Source organism: Megalobrama amblycephala, linkage group LG7 (genome assembly GCF_018812025.1).
Source record: "Megalobrama amblycephala isolate DHTTF-2021 linkage group LG7, ASM1881202v1, whole genome shotgun sequence".
Lineage (NCBI taxonomy): Eukaryota > Metazoa > Chordata > Actinopteri > Cypriniformes > Xenocyprididae > Megalobrama > Megalobrama amblycephala.
In genome coordinates, this window is record NC_063050.1 from 26,852,546 (window position 1) to 26,869,293 (window position 16,748).

Genomic DNA, 16,748 nt, shown 5'->3' on the forward strand with positions numbered 1-16,748 from the left:
GCTGTCATTTTGTTTTTGCAAGCAAAAATGGAGTACCAGTTCTAAGGCCATGGCAAAGGTTCGAGCAAAGCCTGCTAACTGTTCTATCATTGGCTGCACAGACAAGCACAGAGCACTATTTAGAGTCTCGTTAGCTTGGATAGCCTGCAAGTTGACCCTGGCAAGCTTGATTGTTAAAAACGGAGTGATATTTTGGAAAAAAATATTAGACCTTTCACAGCATTTGATAGCAATCATAACTGTTAGCCTAGTGGTGTGTATGGCTCTGTTTGGCAAACAGGTCATTATGTATAGTGGGTGTCCATATGGGTTTTTTTCACAAAAGATTAACATGACGGCACATGCTAGTGATGAGTTGAATCAACTCCACAGCAACTACATAAATTTATCCACTAACCATTCAGAAACGTCAGGTTGCATTCTAAAAGTTGTAACTCCTTCCTGAGTCTCTCCATCGGTGTCCGACTTTGGTTTGAACAAAGTAAGACTGAACACCGTTACTGACAATAGTCATTTTGGCTGCGTGAGATTCTCCAGCTTTGTTGTTGAGCAACCGAAGTGCAAGCTGTTAAAGCTCCGCCCTCTTTTGGAAAGCAGGCAGGGAGCAGCAGCTCATTTGCATTTAAAGGAACACACACAAAAACGGCATGTTTTTGCTCACACCTAAATAGGGACAAATTTGACAAGCTATAATAAATTAACTGTGAGGTATTTTTAGCTGAAACTTCACAGACACATTCTGGGGACACCAGAGACTTATATTACATCTTGTGAAAAGAGGCATAATATGTCCCCTTTAAGGTTTTACATAAATAATGATTTATTTGACAAAATGGGTTTAGGCCTTTGAGAATTGTGAAAAACTGAAATTTAGTTTGTTTGTAACGCTTCTTTCTCTGTGGATTTCACTACCGCTAACCCTTGACATACATAAATTAGTTACAGCCATTTAAATCTTTGAAGGGACATTCATTTCTTTCAATAAATAAATAATTTAAATGAAGAATATGGTAGACATTTGAAAATCAGCACAAAAATGAGCACAAAACCATTATCTTCTTACAGCATGTTAACCATGAAAAGAAGCAGTTGTATTAAATACATATTTTCCTGCAGCTGGTGTTCTAGAAAATCTGTTTTACTTTGTCGCTTTTTGCCACAGCCAAAGCATGTTTACAGTGAAGTAAAGACAACATGTGTTGCACATATACTCTCTGACCTGTGTGGAAATGCACATCGCTCCAGGATCTTGGCTGAAGAATCAATGGCAGAACAGCAGACTGCAGCAGACAGCAGAGGCGAGCAAACGTTTGGCCTGTGCTTTTAACCACACTCTTGTTTGCAGCCTTTTTCCTCTTTTGTATTTTTATAGGAAACCAAAAAACAAAAAGACTAGGTTTTTTTCTCCAAAAATGTAAAAATCCTCCTGAAATCATGCCACTTGGTTGGACTCCAAACCCACTGAAAAGCCACATTGATAGGCTTTTGATTAAAATGATTTTGAAAATATAAGGTCATAGTATTTACATACAATTAGTCACATAACATTAAGTCTTATAAATACTTACAAAAAGGCTTTCATTAGAAATATTGCATTTACTCTTACCAAACCCCCCAAACACAACACAAATAGAGTGACTCAAAATACTGCTATCTGAAGCAGATATGGAGAAGAAACTATTTTTATATTCCTACTATAGCTCTTTTTTATCAGATTGACTCGCAGGTCTCTTTCAGTTGTCATCTACAGCAGGAAAAAGAAGGTACAGCATAAATGGCAACAACATAACAACGACAGCTCACATGAGACTGAGCTCTGAGATCTGTCTAGTGTATTTGCCATGGTTTGATTACACTGGAAAGACAACCTTTCCCTGGAACACTCAAACAGAGACATTCCTTTTTCCCAAAAGAACAGATTTATGCATCTTTTGTCATCTTGACAAAAGAACTCAGGCGTGATTGTGCTAATCATACTAATTAAAGAAAATGAGATGCATGGAACATTTCCCATGATTCAACTGTCCACATGCAAATTTAATTGGCATACAGTATGGTGCAAACTCCTACATGCTTTAAATGTCTCTTTAAAATTCTGTGATATAATAGTCATAACAAGTTTAGATTACCAAGTTCAGATCTGTGCCAAGTAGGCTACTTACTGTATACTCATGAATCTATCATTCATGCATTTCTTTCTTCTTTTTATGAAGAACGTTTTGCATCATTTTTTAAGCTTGAAAGTTTTAGCCCCATTTATTGTAATAGCATGTCACTATTTTCTTCATTATGTCTCCTTCTATGTTCCATGGATGACAATATTTTCATTTTTTGGTGAACTGTTCCTTTAATGGGGGTTAAAGAAGACCTATTTTTGAAAACAAAATTTTGTTTTGACAACTTTGTTTTCATATACATACCACAGTCATGGCGGCAATCACAGTAATGACTGTCCAAACCACTAATAGCAGTTTGGTTGGTCTGGTGCAATTAGCATTGTTATGTAGTAACCAGGTGTTTTGAGGTGTTCACAGAGATAGTGTAACTGCTCTGTCTCTCTGTGTCTGAGTTGATATCATTAGATGGAGACCTATGTGGCCAACAGTGTAAAATAAGAGCATGACTTCATTTTTTGTTTACCTGCTCAATCCTAGATTAGTGCTTTCCACATTTGACTAGTCATGCTGAGATATGACTACTTGAACTTCTGGACTGCCTTTGGGCTACCCAATGACTAAGCATATTTTAGTAAATACAAGACATGGCCTGAATTCTTAATAAATGAACAGATGAGCAGTGAAAAGAGGTGACTAACTTACAGAAAATGGTGATTTTCAACCTAAGGAGGTCAAGCAAAATATTATGATTAATTAGGCTACTATTTATTTTATAGGAAAGGTGCAGTAGAACGTCTTTTCAAAAGATGTAATATAAGTCTAAGGTGTCCCCTGAATGTGTCTGTGAAGTTTCAGTTCAAAATACCCCATAGATTTTTTTTTATTAATTTTTTTAACTGCCTATTTTGGGGCATCATTAACTATGCACCGATTCAGGCTGCACGGCCCCTTTAAATCTCTAGCTCCCTGCCCTCCCGAGCTCTCGACTATAAGTGCAGTTATACAGTGCATAAACAAAGTTCACACAGCTAATATAACCCTCAAATGGATCTTTACAAGATGTTCGTCATTCATGCTGCATGCATGCATCGATTCCTGTGAGTATAGTATTTATTTGGATGTTTACATTTGATTCTGAATGAGTTTGATAGTGCTCTGTGGCTAACGGGCTAAAGCTAACATTACACACTTTTGGAGAGATTTATAAAGAATGAAGTTGTGTTTATGAATTATACAGACTGCAAGTGTTTAAAAATGAAAATAGCGACGGCTCTTGTCTCCGCGAATACAGTAATAAACGATGGTAACTTTAACCACATTTAACAGTACATTAGCAACATGCTAACGAAACATTTAGAAAGACAATTTACAAATATCACCAAAAATATCATGTAGGTAAGCAAGCAAGGACAATAGCGAAAAATGGCAGATAGAAGTTCATTTTTTTCCTCATTAATGTACACACAGCACCCCATATTGACAGAAAAACACAGAATTGTTGACATTTATGCAGATTTATTAAAAAATGAAAAACTGAAATGTCACATGGTCCTAAGTATTAAGACCCTTTGCTCAGTATTTAGTAGAAGCACCCTTTTGATCTAATACAGCCATGAGTATTTTTGGGAAAGATGCAACAAGTTGCACCTGGATTTGGGGATCCTCTGCCATTCCTCCTTGCAGATCCTCTCCAGTTCTGTCAGGTTGGATGGTAAATGTTGGTGGACAGCCATTTTTAGGTCTCTTAATGAGGAAAAAAATGAACTTAAATGATTTTAGCAAATGGCTGCAATATAACAAAGAGTGAAAAATTTAAGGGGGTCTGAATACTTTCCGTACCCACTGTAGGTCTGGGGTGGGGCAAGTGCGTTAAATGCGGAAAAAAAATTTCAGCAGACCATTCATTTAAGACTCGGTGCTACACAGACCGATCGTTGTATGATATCAAAGTACAGCGGGAGCGATTCAAAAGCATACAGAGCTGTCTGCTCTCTTATCGCTCTCATGGTAATTTACTACTTTGATGTCATACATGTCATCGGTCTGTGTAGCGCCGCTTCAAGTCCAACAAGCCTAAAGAGAACCATCTACTTCACTCCTGAATAAATCAGCCATTTGAATGAATCGAATACATGACTTAATCATTAGGACATTTACCGCCACATACTGGCAGTTTTAGTTTCTTATTTAGAGTCTAATTATATTTAGAAAAAAATAATTTCATATTTCCATATTAATTAAAAAAAAATAATAGTCCAAAAGTTCATGTGTAAAAAATTCTATGTTGAATCGAATAAAATAATTCTTTCTGAAGCTACTTTTTGTAATGTCTATTTCATGCTTTACACAATAATGACTTCAAATTATCTTTTGAAGGTAATTTCTCAAATAAAAAAAAAAAAATGTGCGATTAAATTGTGATTAAATAGATTAATTATTCACCACATCATGTATTATTTAAATATTTTACATTTTTATAAAATATTATATTATTTTTTAAAACATAATAAAATAAAACAGTGTTTCAAATTTAGCCTGTAAAGCTATCAATCAGTAGGAACTAGCAAATTTAGGATAAAATGTTGGTTTGCAGTTGATAAATACACACATATATATACATATATATATAAATGTTTCGTTATTTATTCTTACAATGACCAACATATTTGAATGGTTGACGAATGCAGTAAGTATAAGAATATTTGTAAAAAAAAAATATATGAAAATTGAATGCAATTATTTAATTGTCTTCACAGCGTGAAAGGGTTCAAATGATGCCACTTAGTTTTGAAAAATTTAAAATGTTTTGTAATTGGGAAAATCATTAAACTAAATGAATCAATTAAAATATTAAATACCAAGTGAATATCATTTTAAAAGATTGTCAAAATTTTGTCACTGGTGTATAGTTTAATAGTTGGTTGCGGTCTGGAAAGTCAAGGGGGTGCACAGAAAGTGTAAAGTTTAAAATGAGCTACTTTTCATGCTCATATTATGTGAGGTAATAGTTTATTGAAACATCTAATAATTCGCACAAAAGAGGAATTTGTGCCTAATACTAAATAAAAATGCAGTGTACTGTATTAATACACTTGAAAATATAGAGATCAGTAGACAAACAACTTTCATGTTGACAAGGTAAATTCTATGACGCAGAGTGACAAAAGGGAAAGGTGACTTTTTGTGAAACTCATAATACAACATTGTAGCACTTTTACAGTTCTTTCTAAAACATGAAATGGAGTCACAGCAGGTAAACTGGACTCACATTCTAACTCCTAACCATGCACATCAGATGTATATGTGTGTCTATGCCAGGAAAGATACAGCTTTAATGTCATTACTGGAGGTAAACCATGTATTCATTGACTACTCAAACTCAAGCACGTCCACAGATCAAATCCGTGATCGAAAAATGTAACTAAACCCACAATAGATTATGAACTAGGCCTACACATGCACTGTCACACACACATACTTAGATCAACTGGGATCTGATAAATATTTTAAAGCCAATTCCATTAGTAAAATGAATTGCACAGGAAGACTGACAAGTAAGAAAGACACACAAACACACCTATTCATGTACTCACAACTTTTCATTCAAACACACTAAAGCAAGTCTGTGCCAATACTACTGATTAGTGGTAGTGAAAACCCTGGTGATTAGCAGATCATCTGAGGACATGAAAAGCTGCAGTCAGGACACCGACACATAAGCACACACAGCTCAGATTAAATTATCCCACTTAAAGTAGACGTGTTCACATTTAAAGTAACCATGAAATCTTTTTTTTTTTTTTTTATACTATATTGCAGTGTTTGCTAAAAATGATTTATCTGTGCACATCTTTAAAAAAAATAAAAATAAATCATGTGCCCTAGTAGCCTAATCATAAATTTAAAGGTACCGTAGAACATCTTTTTAAAAGATGTAATATAAGTCTAAGGTGTCCCCTGAATGTGTCTGTGAAGTTTCAGCTCAAAATACCCCATAGATTTTTTAACTGCCTATTTTGGGGCATTATTAAATATGAGCCGATTTAGGCTGCGGCCCCTTTAAATGCTCACGCTCCCCGCCCACGGAGCTCGCGCTTGCCTTTAACAGCAAAGTTCACACAGCTAATATAACCCTCAAAATGGATCTTTACAAAGTGTTCGTCATGCAACATGTCTAATCGCGTAAGTATAGTATTTATTTGGATGTTTACATTTGATTCTGAATGAGTTTGATAGTGCTCCGTGGCTAAAGCTAACATTACACACTGTTGGAGAGATTTATAAAGAGTGAAGTTGTTTATGAATTATACAGACTGCAAGTGTTTAAATAATGAAAATAACGACGGCTCTTGTCTCTGTGAATACAGTAAGAAACGATGGTATCTTTAACCACATTTAACAGTACATTAGCAACATGCTAACGAAACATTTAGAAAGACAATTTTCAAATATCACTAAAAATATCATGATATCATGGATCATCTCAGTTATTATCGCTCCATCTGACATTTTTCGCTGTTGTCCTTGCTTGCTTACCTAGTCTGATGATTCAGCTGTGCACATCCAGACGTTCTGCCCTTGTATAATGCTTGAACATGAGCTGGCATATGCAAATATTGGGGGCGTAAATATTAATGATCCCGACTGTTACATAACAGTCGGTGTTATGTTGAGATTCGCCTGTTCTTCGGAGGTCTTTTAAACAAATGAGATTTATATAAGGAGGAAACAACGGTGTTTGAGACTCACTGTATGTCATTTCCATGTACTGAACTCTTGTTATTTAACTATGCCAAGATAAATTCAATTTGTAATTCTAGGGCACCTTTAAATAACTTCACCTCCCTCTTACAACAACATCTCTTTTCTTCCCTGATGACGTGTTTACTGGTGCGCGGCGTGATATCCTGTCATTCATGAGATCACAGCAATATCAAACCACAACTATCCAATCAATTCCTGATGGACAAAATTGGACAAGTATATTCATTGGTCTGTGCATGCATTCTGTAGCTGCGTTTCATTTCGGAGGCCGCGTCCTCTGGAGGTCACATTTGAAGGCTGCCTATGTCATCAAGGATGTCTTATTTAAGAAAAAGTAACTGTAATAAAATGGACTGTTATTCCTCGTGAGGTGTAAAATACTGTAATTTCTTTCTTACTTTGCAATCTAATGGTTACTTTTCTTAAATGAGATCGCCTCGATGACGTATGCAGCCTTCAAATGCGACCTCCGGAGGACGCAGCCTTGCGAAATGAGACACAGCTTGTATGTTTTGGAGTTAAATGTTGCTAAAATGAAATGATAGTAAAACCGCCAGTAGGTGGCGACAAATCATTGTCTTAACAATTTAGTCATTGAATCATTCAGTCAAGCAATTTGTTCAAAATTGCTGATTCATTCAGGGACAAAGCAGAAGTGTGTGAGTCGTAGGGCTGGGACGATACATCGATTCTTGATCGATACAATGAATCTGGATTGATCCAGATATTTTCTCTGTCTAATCGATTCTAAGCTTAGTTTTAACTGCAGATGGCGCTCTAGGCTAGTTTTTAACCACACACTCTCAAATGCTCACAAAGAAGACTGCTGGATAGCACTTGTGCATTAGGCTGAGTCATGTAAGTGGTTAATTATACTTGCACCTCAGCTCAGAATGCTATTATGATGCGAGATTTGTAATTCGCTTTAACCTTTTTGAACTTTATGAATGATTATTTTAGGTTTAGGTGGTGTGTGTGAAGAAACTGGAAGCAGGCAGTCTACAAGTGTTTCTAAATCACGTATAGTAGTGCCATCTGCTGTATAAAAACTAAGCTCAGAATGGATTCGATGTATTGTCCCAGCCCAAGTGAGTTGTCGAGCCATTCATTAGAATGATTAGTTGAAAAAAACAGAATTTATTCAGTAAAAAAACTGAAACTGTGTTGCTCAGAAACGTACAGTGACTCTACTTTTTGGAACTACTTTCATTGACAAAATAGATTAAAAACAGACAATACTGACAATATTGTGTCTAAAATGTAAGTCACCTAATATCCTATTAACTTATTGTTTATTGAATTGTTGTATAAAATCAATATCACATTTGCAAATGTGCTGATATTTGGGAAAACAGCACTTTTGCTTGTGTGATATTGCTTATAAATATTAAAAACAAGAACATATATGGAGCCTTTTTTGCATCCTATCTTGGAAGCATTTTTATTATTATTTTTTTTTTCTTGATGGCATTTGTCCTCCAAGCCCCCTTTAATTTTTTGACTCTGGTGTACAAGTGGAGGTCTCTTCTGTTGTGAGGCCCATTTCAAGTGAAATGGGTGAAACATAGCAAAGGTTGCTACTGTTCTGAGCACTATAATGTTTTGCTGTAGTGGCTGGCAATGATACTTTTGGCTAACTGAGTCATGCTAACCAGCCACACCCAGAGAAATGCATATGCACATTTAAATTAACTTGAGAGTAGAGGTGAGAATGAATACATTGAGCTGGTAGTGTGGAAGAGTGAAAAATGAAGAAGAATGAGTCGAGCTGAACTATGGAATGTGAAACTACAGGTTGCAGATTAAGGAAAGGTAAACTTCCAAGACGGTCATTCAGAGTGTTCACTGAAGCTTCCTTGACTGATTAGAGGGTGGGTTGTTAAGAAAGTGGGTTGTTAAACTGCTCTCATATGTTGGTCCTCTCTTAAAAATGTAGCGAGAGAACATAGAGGGGAGAATGACAATACTGGAACATCAGTCAGAATCTTAATAGACCTGTTTCTGGTGCTTTAGAGCAGGGGTTCAAACTTCACCACTTCAACCGTAAAGACTTAATAAATTGTATTGGTAATTATTATTATTATTATTATTTTTGACAGTGGATCTCCAGGATCAAGTCTGGACACCCCCTGATGTAGGGCAACAAATAGCCTGCTGGACCTTTACAGACCACCAGGGGTTCACAGCAGAAATCTGGTTGAAAGTCAGACTTTAGAGTAGCGGTTCTTTGTTTTTGAGGATCTGTTGTCCACAACAATATTCAAAGGCCCTAGTCGTTCATAATTTACTCAATGAGGATTTTTAAAAATATTTTTAACTTGCAATTTTAGAGCTAGTAAACTGTATACTCACTATAAAAATAGCCATGGGCCTAGACAGGGCTTAGATTAAGCCATGATTAGGCCTTAGTTCATTTAGGACATTTGGGTAGCTTTTATAAATGTGCCTTAGAAAAAACATTACTGGTGTGCATCTTGAGACAAAACAATGGCACTGACATATTTTAAGATATACAGTGGAATTATTGGCACCCTTGGTAAATATGATCAAAGATGACTGTAAAAATAAATCTGCATTGTTTATCCTTTTGATCTTTAATTCATAAAATGAGTAAAAATCTAACCTTTCATTGAAGGAAAAGAATTGAAAGTGGGGGGAAAATCACATTATGAAATAAATGTTTTTCTCCAAAACATGTTAGCCATAATTATTGGCACCCCTAGAATTTTTTATGAGTAAAATATCTCTGAAGTATATTCCCATTCTTATTTACATTTTTTTTAGCACACCAAGGTGATCATAAACATGAAATTGTCCAGCCATGACTTCCTGTTCCACAGGAGTATAAACATGAGGAAACACAAATGCCAAATTCCCTTAATCATTCATCACAATGAGTAAAACCAAAGAATATAGTTCTGATGTGCAGCAAAAGATTGTTGAGCTTCACAATATAGAAAGTGGCTGTAAGAAAATAGCTAAAGCATTGAAAATCCCCATTTCCACTATCAGGGCAATAATTAAGAAGTTCCAATGAACTAAAGATGTTACAAATCTGCCTGGAAGAGGACGTGTATCTAAATCGTCCTAATGCACGGTGAAGAGGAGAGTTTGAGTGGCCAAAGACTCTCCAAGGATCACAGCTGGAGAATTGCAGAGATTAGTTGAGTCTTGAGTCTCAGAAAGCGATTAAAAAATAAAATAAAAAATCAAACAGCACCTACATCCCCACAAGTTGTTCAGGAGGTTTTCAAGAAAAATCCTCTGCTCTCATCCCGAAACAATCTCCAGTATATTAAGTTGTCAGACATGACTGGAACTTCAAATGGGACCGGCTTCTATGGTCAGATGAAACTAAAAAAAGAGCTTTTTGGCAGCAAACCCACCAGATGGGTTTGGTGCACACATGGATAAAAAGTACCCCATGTCCACGGTTAAATATACTGCTGAATCTGTAATGCTGTGAGCCTATTTTTCTGCTGGAGGTCCTGGACATCTTGTTCAGATTCATAGTATCATGGATTCTACCAAATATCAACAGATAAAAAATCAAAACCTGACCGCTTCTGCTAGAAATCCTATAATGAGCCATGGTTGGATCTTCCATCAGGACAATGATCCAAAACAAAGATCAAAACCAACACAAAAATGTGTCACTGAGCACAAAATGAAGCTTCTGCCATGGTCTTCCCAGTCCCCTGACATGAACCCTAAAGAAAATGAGTGAAGTGAACTGAAGAGAAGAAGCACCAACATGGAGCTGGGAATATGAAGGATCTGTAGAGATTCTGCATGAAGGAATGGTCTCTGATCTCTTGTCAGGTGTTCTCCAAACTCATCAGGCATTATAGAAGACGAATCAGAACTGTTTTCTTGGCAAAAGGAGGTTGCAAAAACTATTGAATAAAAGGGTGCCAATAATTGTGGCCAACGTGTTTTGGAGAAAAACATTTATTTCATAATGTGACTTTCCCCCCACTTTCAATTCTTTTTCTTCAATGAAAGGTTCGATTTTTGCTAAATTTACGAATTAAAGATCAAAAGGATAAACAATGCAGATTTATTTTTACAGCCATCTTTGATCATATTTACCAAGGGTGCCAATAATTCTGAGCATCACTGTATCAGTGCAAGTTGTTTTCAGTGCAGCTCAAACATGCATTTTAGTCTGGGACAAATCTCAAGCCTAGTCTATGAAACCGGGGGGATTGTGTTTTAAGATTTTATACATTTATACTACTTTTCCAGGTCTAAAAATCACACTTTTAATAACCTTCCACATACAGTGTATTCAGGTTTTTAAAGACAGCGGGAACCCTGGTTCTTTAAAGAAAAAAAACTTTAATCAAAATAAGGACTATCTTGATTTTTTTTTTTTTTTTTGCAGTTTTAATTGTTTAATGCTTGTTTTGTCTAATTGTTTGTCTTAAATCATTTTAAGTCACCTTGAGGCCCCCTTGGAAGTTTGCTGATGCCCCCTAGTGGGCCCCAGGCCCCTGGTTGAGAACCACCCAAAGTCTTGTCCAAAAGCAGTGAGTCCAATATTGACCATAAAAGAATAAACAAAACCAGGCATGAAAAGTGCATGTGAACACATAAGAATATTAAATATGAACGTTCAAAAAAATCACAACAACAAATGTTTACCATGTTCAAAGGGTTCCCCATTAATACCTTGTGTTATGTCCTTCACACATTTTTGCTTTATCATATGAGCAACATTGCATAGTCTGATGTTTCAGAATGAGTATTTGAAAGTGCAAACTGCAGATAATAAGAATAACCACAAATCCACTGGATCTTAAAAAAAGAGTTTGTTTACTTGTATTTGCATGTGGATTTACGGGTGGAGGTTCTGTCAGGAGAGGAAGATGACGTCATAATGTCATAGAGACCATCTGCAGAGATGGCCCTGGCACTCCACCACAATGACAGCTCCTTCCTGTCGTGTCGCCGCAACAACGCCTCACACTCCCCTTCCTGAAGCCTCTCCAGGGCCAACCCTCCCAAATTCTCTCTTACACATTGCATATCATATTCTCAGCATGAGCATGTAAACATATTCAGACAACACATCAATACAATATACACTGGAAATTAGGTGATTTTAGTGTCACATGATACAGAAATAAATCTGATATGCTGATGTGGAGCTTAAGAAACAGTTCTTAAAGGGATAATACACACAAAAATGAAAATTACCCCATAATTTACTCACCCTCAAGCTATCCTAGGTGTAATATGACTTTCTTCGTTCAGACAAACACAATCAGAGTTAAATTAAAAATTCCGCTTCCAAGCTTTATAATGGGGGAGATTGATGAGATATTGAAGCCAAAAAAAGTTCATCCATCGATCATAAAACATACTCCACGCAGCTCCTGGGGGGTAAATAAAGGCCTTCTGAAGGAAATCGATGCATTTGTGTAAGACAAATAACCTTATTTGAAACTTCATGAAGTAAAATAATGAGCTTCCGTCGCTACAGCCATACGCATTTGGCTTGGACTTTAAACAGCAGCTGCTGACACAACACCATTCTGGCATTCTGTTGCGTATGCGTTAATTTAACTGCTACTTCATGATGTTCTACTGTAACCCAGGTAGTAACTGTCTACTACGGGAGAGTAGCCGATTTGCCGTAGTCAATAATACGTGACAGATTAGATAAGTAAATGTTATGTTTTATGATTATGTGGCATTTTAATTGTATCTGTATGTAATTTAATGCCAAAAGCAACTATTCTCTAGCTTTTATATAAATGTAATTTATTTTTACTATGTCAAATGATTAAATGACCCGTTACGCCATTCTCTTTGTTGTTGCTCAGTGAATTTTGCATTCTTTAGCTACAGCAGTTGACAGTTTACTTCTGGTTGCCATTGCCGTTCCATCAACTGCTGTTGCTTAAAGTCCCTAACGATATGACGTACTACGCGTTATAATGTAGGAAATAGTGTAGTACATCATGGCGTAGCGTAGAATGTCATGGCAACGAGTTTCCGGCATGACAGCCATACGCATTAAACTTAAAGGGTTAGTTCACCCAAAAATGAAAATTCTGTCATTTATTACTTACCCTCATGCCGTAAGACCTTCGTTCATCTTCAGAACACAAATTAAGATATTTTAGTTGAAATCCGATGGCTTCGTGAGGCCTCCATAAGGAGCAATGGACACTTCCTCTCTCAAGATCCATAAAGGTACTAAAAACATATTTAAATCGGTTCATGTGAGTACAGTGGTTCAATATTAATACTATAAAGCTACAAGAATATTTTTGGAGCGCCAAAAAACAAAATAACGACTTATTTAGTGATGGCCGTTTTCAAAACATCTCTTCTTACTAGTTAATTTAAAGCATCAAATAAACATAAACGAACATCAGAAGGAATGTTCATCTGCGGAAAGATGTCAGTACACACCATTTTCAAGTTCAAGTCCATGTTACTTACTCCCCTGACTGCTTTGTCAGACATAACGGCGGATTCGACGTTATGATTGGTTAGATCGCCTGTCAATCAAACTCCTGGTGGCGGGTCAATCACTCCCATTATAAAGCTGGGAAGAGCCAGGATATTTTTAATATAACTCTGATTGTGTTTGACTGAAAGAAGAAAGTCATATACACCTAGGATGGCTTAAGGGTAAGTAATTTATGCAGTAATTTTAATTTTTGGGTGAACTATCCCTTTAATGTTATGAATTTTGAAATGGGGGCTGACATGTTCAAATCACATGACAAGTAAAATACTATTGATATCTCAGAATACCCCTATTATCATTCACTTTTGCACATGGAATCAATAAATACTGTTTCCTGCTACATTTCTGTAGTGGAAATGGTAACTAAAAATAGGTCTTGCAATATCATTGCTCTTTTACTATACTTTTATCAAATAAATTCAGCCTTGGTGAGCATAAGACACTTCTTCCAATCTTTTGACTTTTGTATTTATATATTGCTTCGTCTGCAAGCATGTGTGTCTGTATCATTGGATGAGAAAGCAGGACCATTTTGAGATTCCTTTCTCAAGGTCTTGTTAAGTATCTTGAGGGATTTCATGCTCTACACAGAAGGGGAGTGATTTGGAACATGTCTTCTGTGTCTGGGGTTCAGTTCTACCGCATCATTTTGCAGTGCAGGCAGATTGAACCTCGGCTGGATGTCACGCCTCAAAGCACTGGAGCCAGGTTCAGTGCCGCCTCCTCTTCCCCTGGCTTGGCTGACCAAAACGTGGGCACAGGGGCACCTTCACTCCCTGGTGTGTCCTAAGGTCTGGATGCGCTATGTTAGCATATTATCATTTGTATGGTGGCCGGCAATGTGATTTCCATTGATAGAGAGGACAGATCTGCACGTGTAGTAAAAAAAGAGGAAGATAGAATTGGTTTGAAAAACAACACTGTTACACCACATGCAGGTGTGTGCTGTACTGCAAATTATTAAAATAGCAAAAAGGCCTAGTATTTTATACAGCTGTTTGGTTGGTGATAGTTTTAGTGGCCTTTTTGCATGTATACTTCATTCTGCCAGTAGGTGGAGTGAGTCATTGAATTACACTCAACCTATTCGTTCAGGAATTAAACAAGTGACTGGATATGCCGGAAATTGCATGTTCTCCAAGTAGGTACTTCTTTTGAATAAGCTCTTACTTTGCGACCATTAAAAAAAATCTGTTTTATCTAATGTTTGTAATCTGGACGTACTATATATAGTCATTGTCATGTGATCTACCAGGTCAGTTGCATCACACTGCCATTCACAAAGCCTCTCCTGTGCCCTCATGGGAAAGTAAAGTGTCCACTGGGTTCACACTTCTGAATTTTGCTGAAAGTTGTTTTATGAATACTGTGAATTCATCTTTTCACAAACTGTTTTTCGCAAAGAATATTTTAGGTAAACATATTTAAAGTACACATATGTGAAATGCAGCTGCCTGTCTATATTGATGTGTCATTGAATGATTCAAGCAACTGATTTGTTCAAAACACTGATTCAGGAACGAAAAACCTCTTACCATCTGCTTGGAGATATATTTGGCTTCTTAATGAACTATTTTAAATAGCGGAGCAGTAATACACAATCTAACTGGCAATATTGTCTCTGCATTATAAGTTACTCAATATTACCTTCTTGTTTATTGAACCACCATTTAAAAGCAATATGTTCTGAATTGCATGGCTGTGATTACCTGATTTTTTCTGAAATGTAACTGACTCGATATTAACTTCTTTGTTCATAGCATTTCATTATTTCTGGCTGTACAGGGAGAGATCCCGTCGCAGCATGTGCTTGGTAACATGGTTAATTACTATTCTTGCACCAGTCAAAAAATAACATTAATTCTCATTGCTCTGCTGGTGTTCCTAAACACAAAGCTGATTTGGGGTCTGTTCAGGGTTTATTGTTGCTGGTGCTTATGCACAGTGCAGATGGGTTGTGCCTCCTTTACAAGCATCAAGAGAGCCTCTGCCAGCCATGGGCATCTGTTAACTCTGCAGTCTGAAAGGAATGAGAGATAGAACGAGAGATTGCCTATACATCTCCATTAGAGTTTATTCTTCATTCTGGCCCTCTGTCACTTATTGTGCCATTTTCTATCTGTCAAACTTTTTATCTCCTGTCAATGTATCATTCTGTTCCTGCATCTCTCTGATTTTCTTCATCTCATCCTTACCATCTCAACCTTCATCATCCTTTCATTAAAATTTCCTTATTCTTCCTTTTCATTCACTCAATCATGTTTCTACATTTCATCTGAAGAGACATTTATGCTATAAATGCTAACAGCTATCTCAAATTAAATTGTAACTTGAATACGGGAGGCGGTCTGGCGGAAGCTAGATATTTTACTAAAATTAAAATGGAATAAATTAAAAAAGATTCTAACAAAAATTAAAATGGAAAATATAAAAATAATATTTAGTTCAAAATATGATATAACTTTTAAAGGTGCCCTAGAACTTTTTAAAAAAAGATGTAATATAAGTCTAAGGTGTCCCCTGAATGTGTCTGTGATGTTTCAGCTCATATAAATGAGCCGATTCAGGGCTACTGGCCCTTTAATTCTCCTGCTCCACGCCCACGGAGCTCGCGCTTGCCTTGAACAGTGCATAAACAAAGTTTACACAGCTAATATAAACCTCAAATGGATCTTTACAAAGTGTTCGTCATGCATGCGGCATGCATACGTCGGATTATGTGAGTATTGTATACTGTTATATTGTTTACATTGATTCTGAATGAATTTGAGGCTGTGCTCCGTGGCTAACGGCTAATGCTATACTGTTGGAGAGATTTATAAAGAATGAAGTTGTGTTTATGCATTATACAGACTGCAAGTGTTTAATAATGAAAATAGCGACGGCTCTTGTCTCCGTGAATACAGTAAGAAACAATGGTAACTTTAACCACATTTAACAGTACATTAGCAACATGCTAACAAAACATTTAGAAAGACAGTTTACAAATATCACTAAAAATATCATGATATCATGGATCATGTCAGTTATTATTGCTCCATCTGCCATTTTTCGCTATTGTTCTTGCTTGCTTACCTAGTCTGTTGATTCACCTGTGGAGATCCAGACGTTACTGGCTGCCCTTGTCTAATGCCTTTCATAATGTTGGGAACATGGGCTGGCATATTGCATATATTGGGGCGTACACCCCGACTGTTACGTAACAGTTGGTGTTATGTTGAGATCCGCCTGTTCTTCGGAGGTCTTTTAAACAAATCAGATTTATATAAGAAAGAGGAAACAATGGAGTTTGAGACTCACTGTCATTTCCATGTACTGAACTCTTGTTATTTGACTATGCCAAGATAAATTCAATTTTTCATTCGAGGGCACCTTTAACT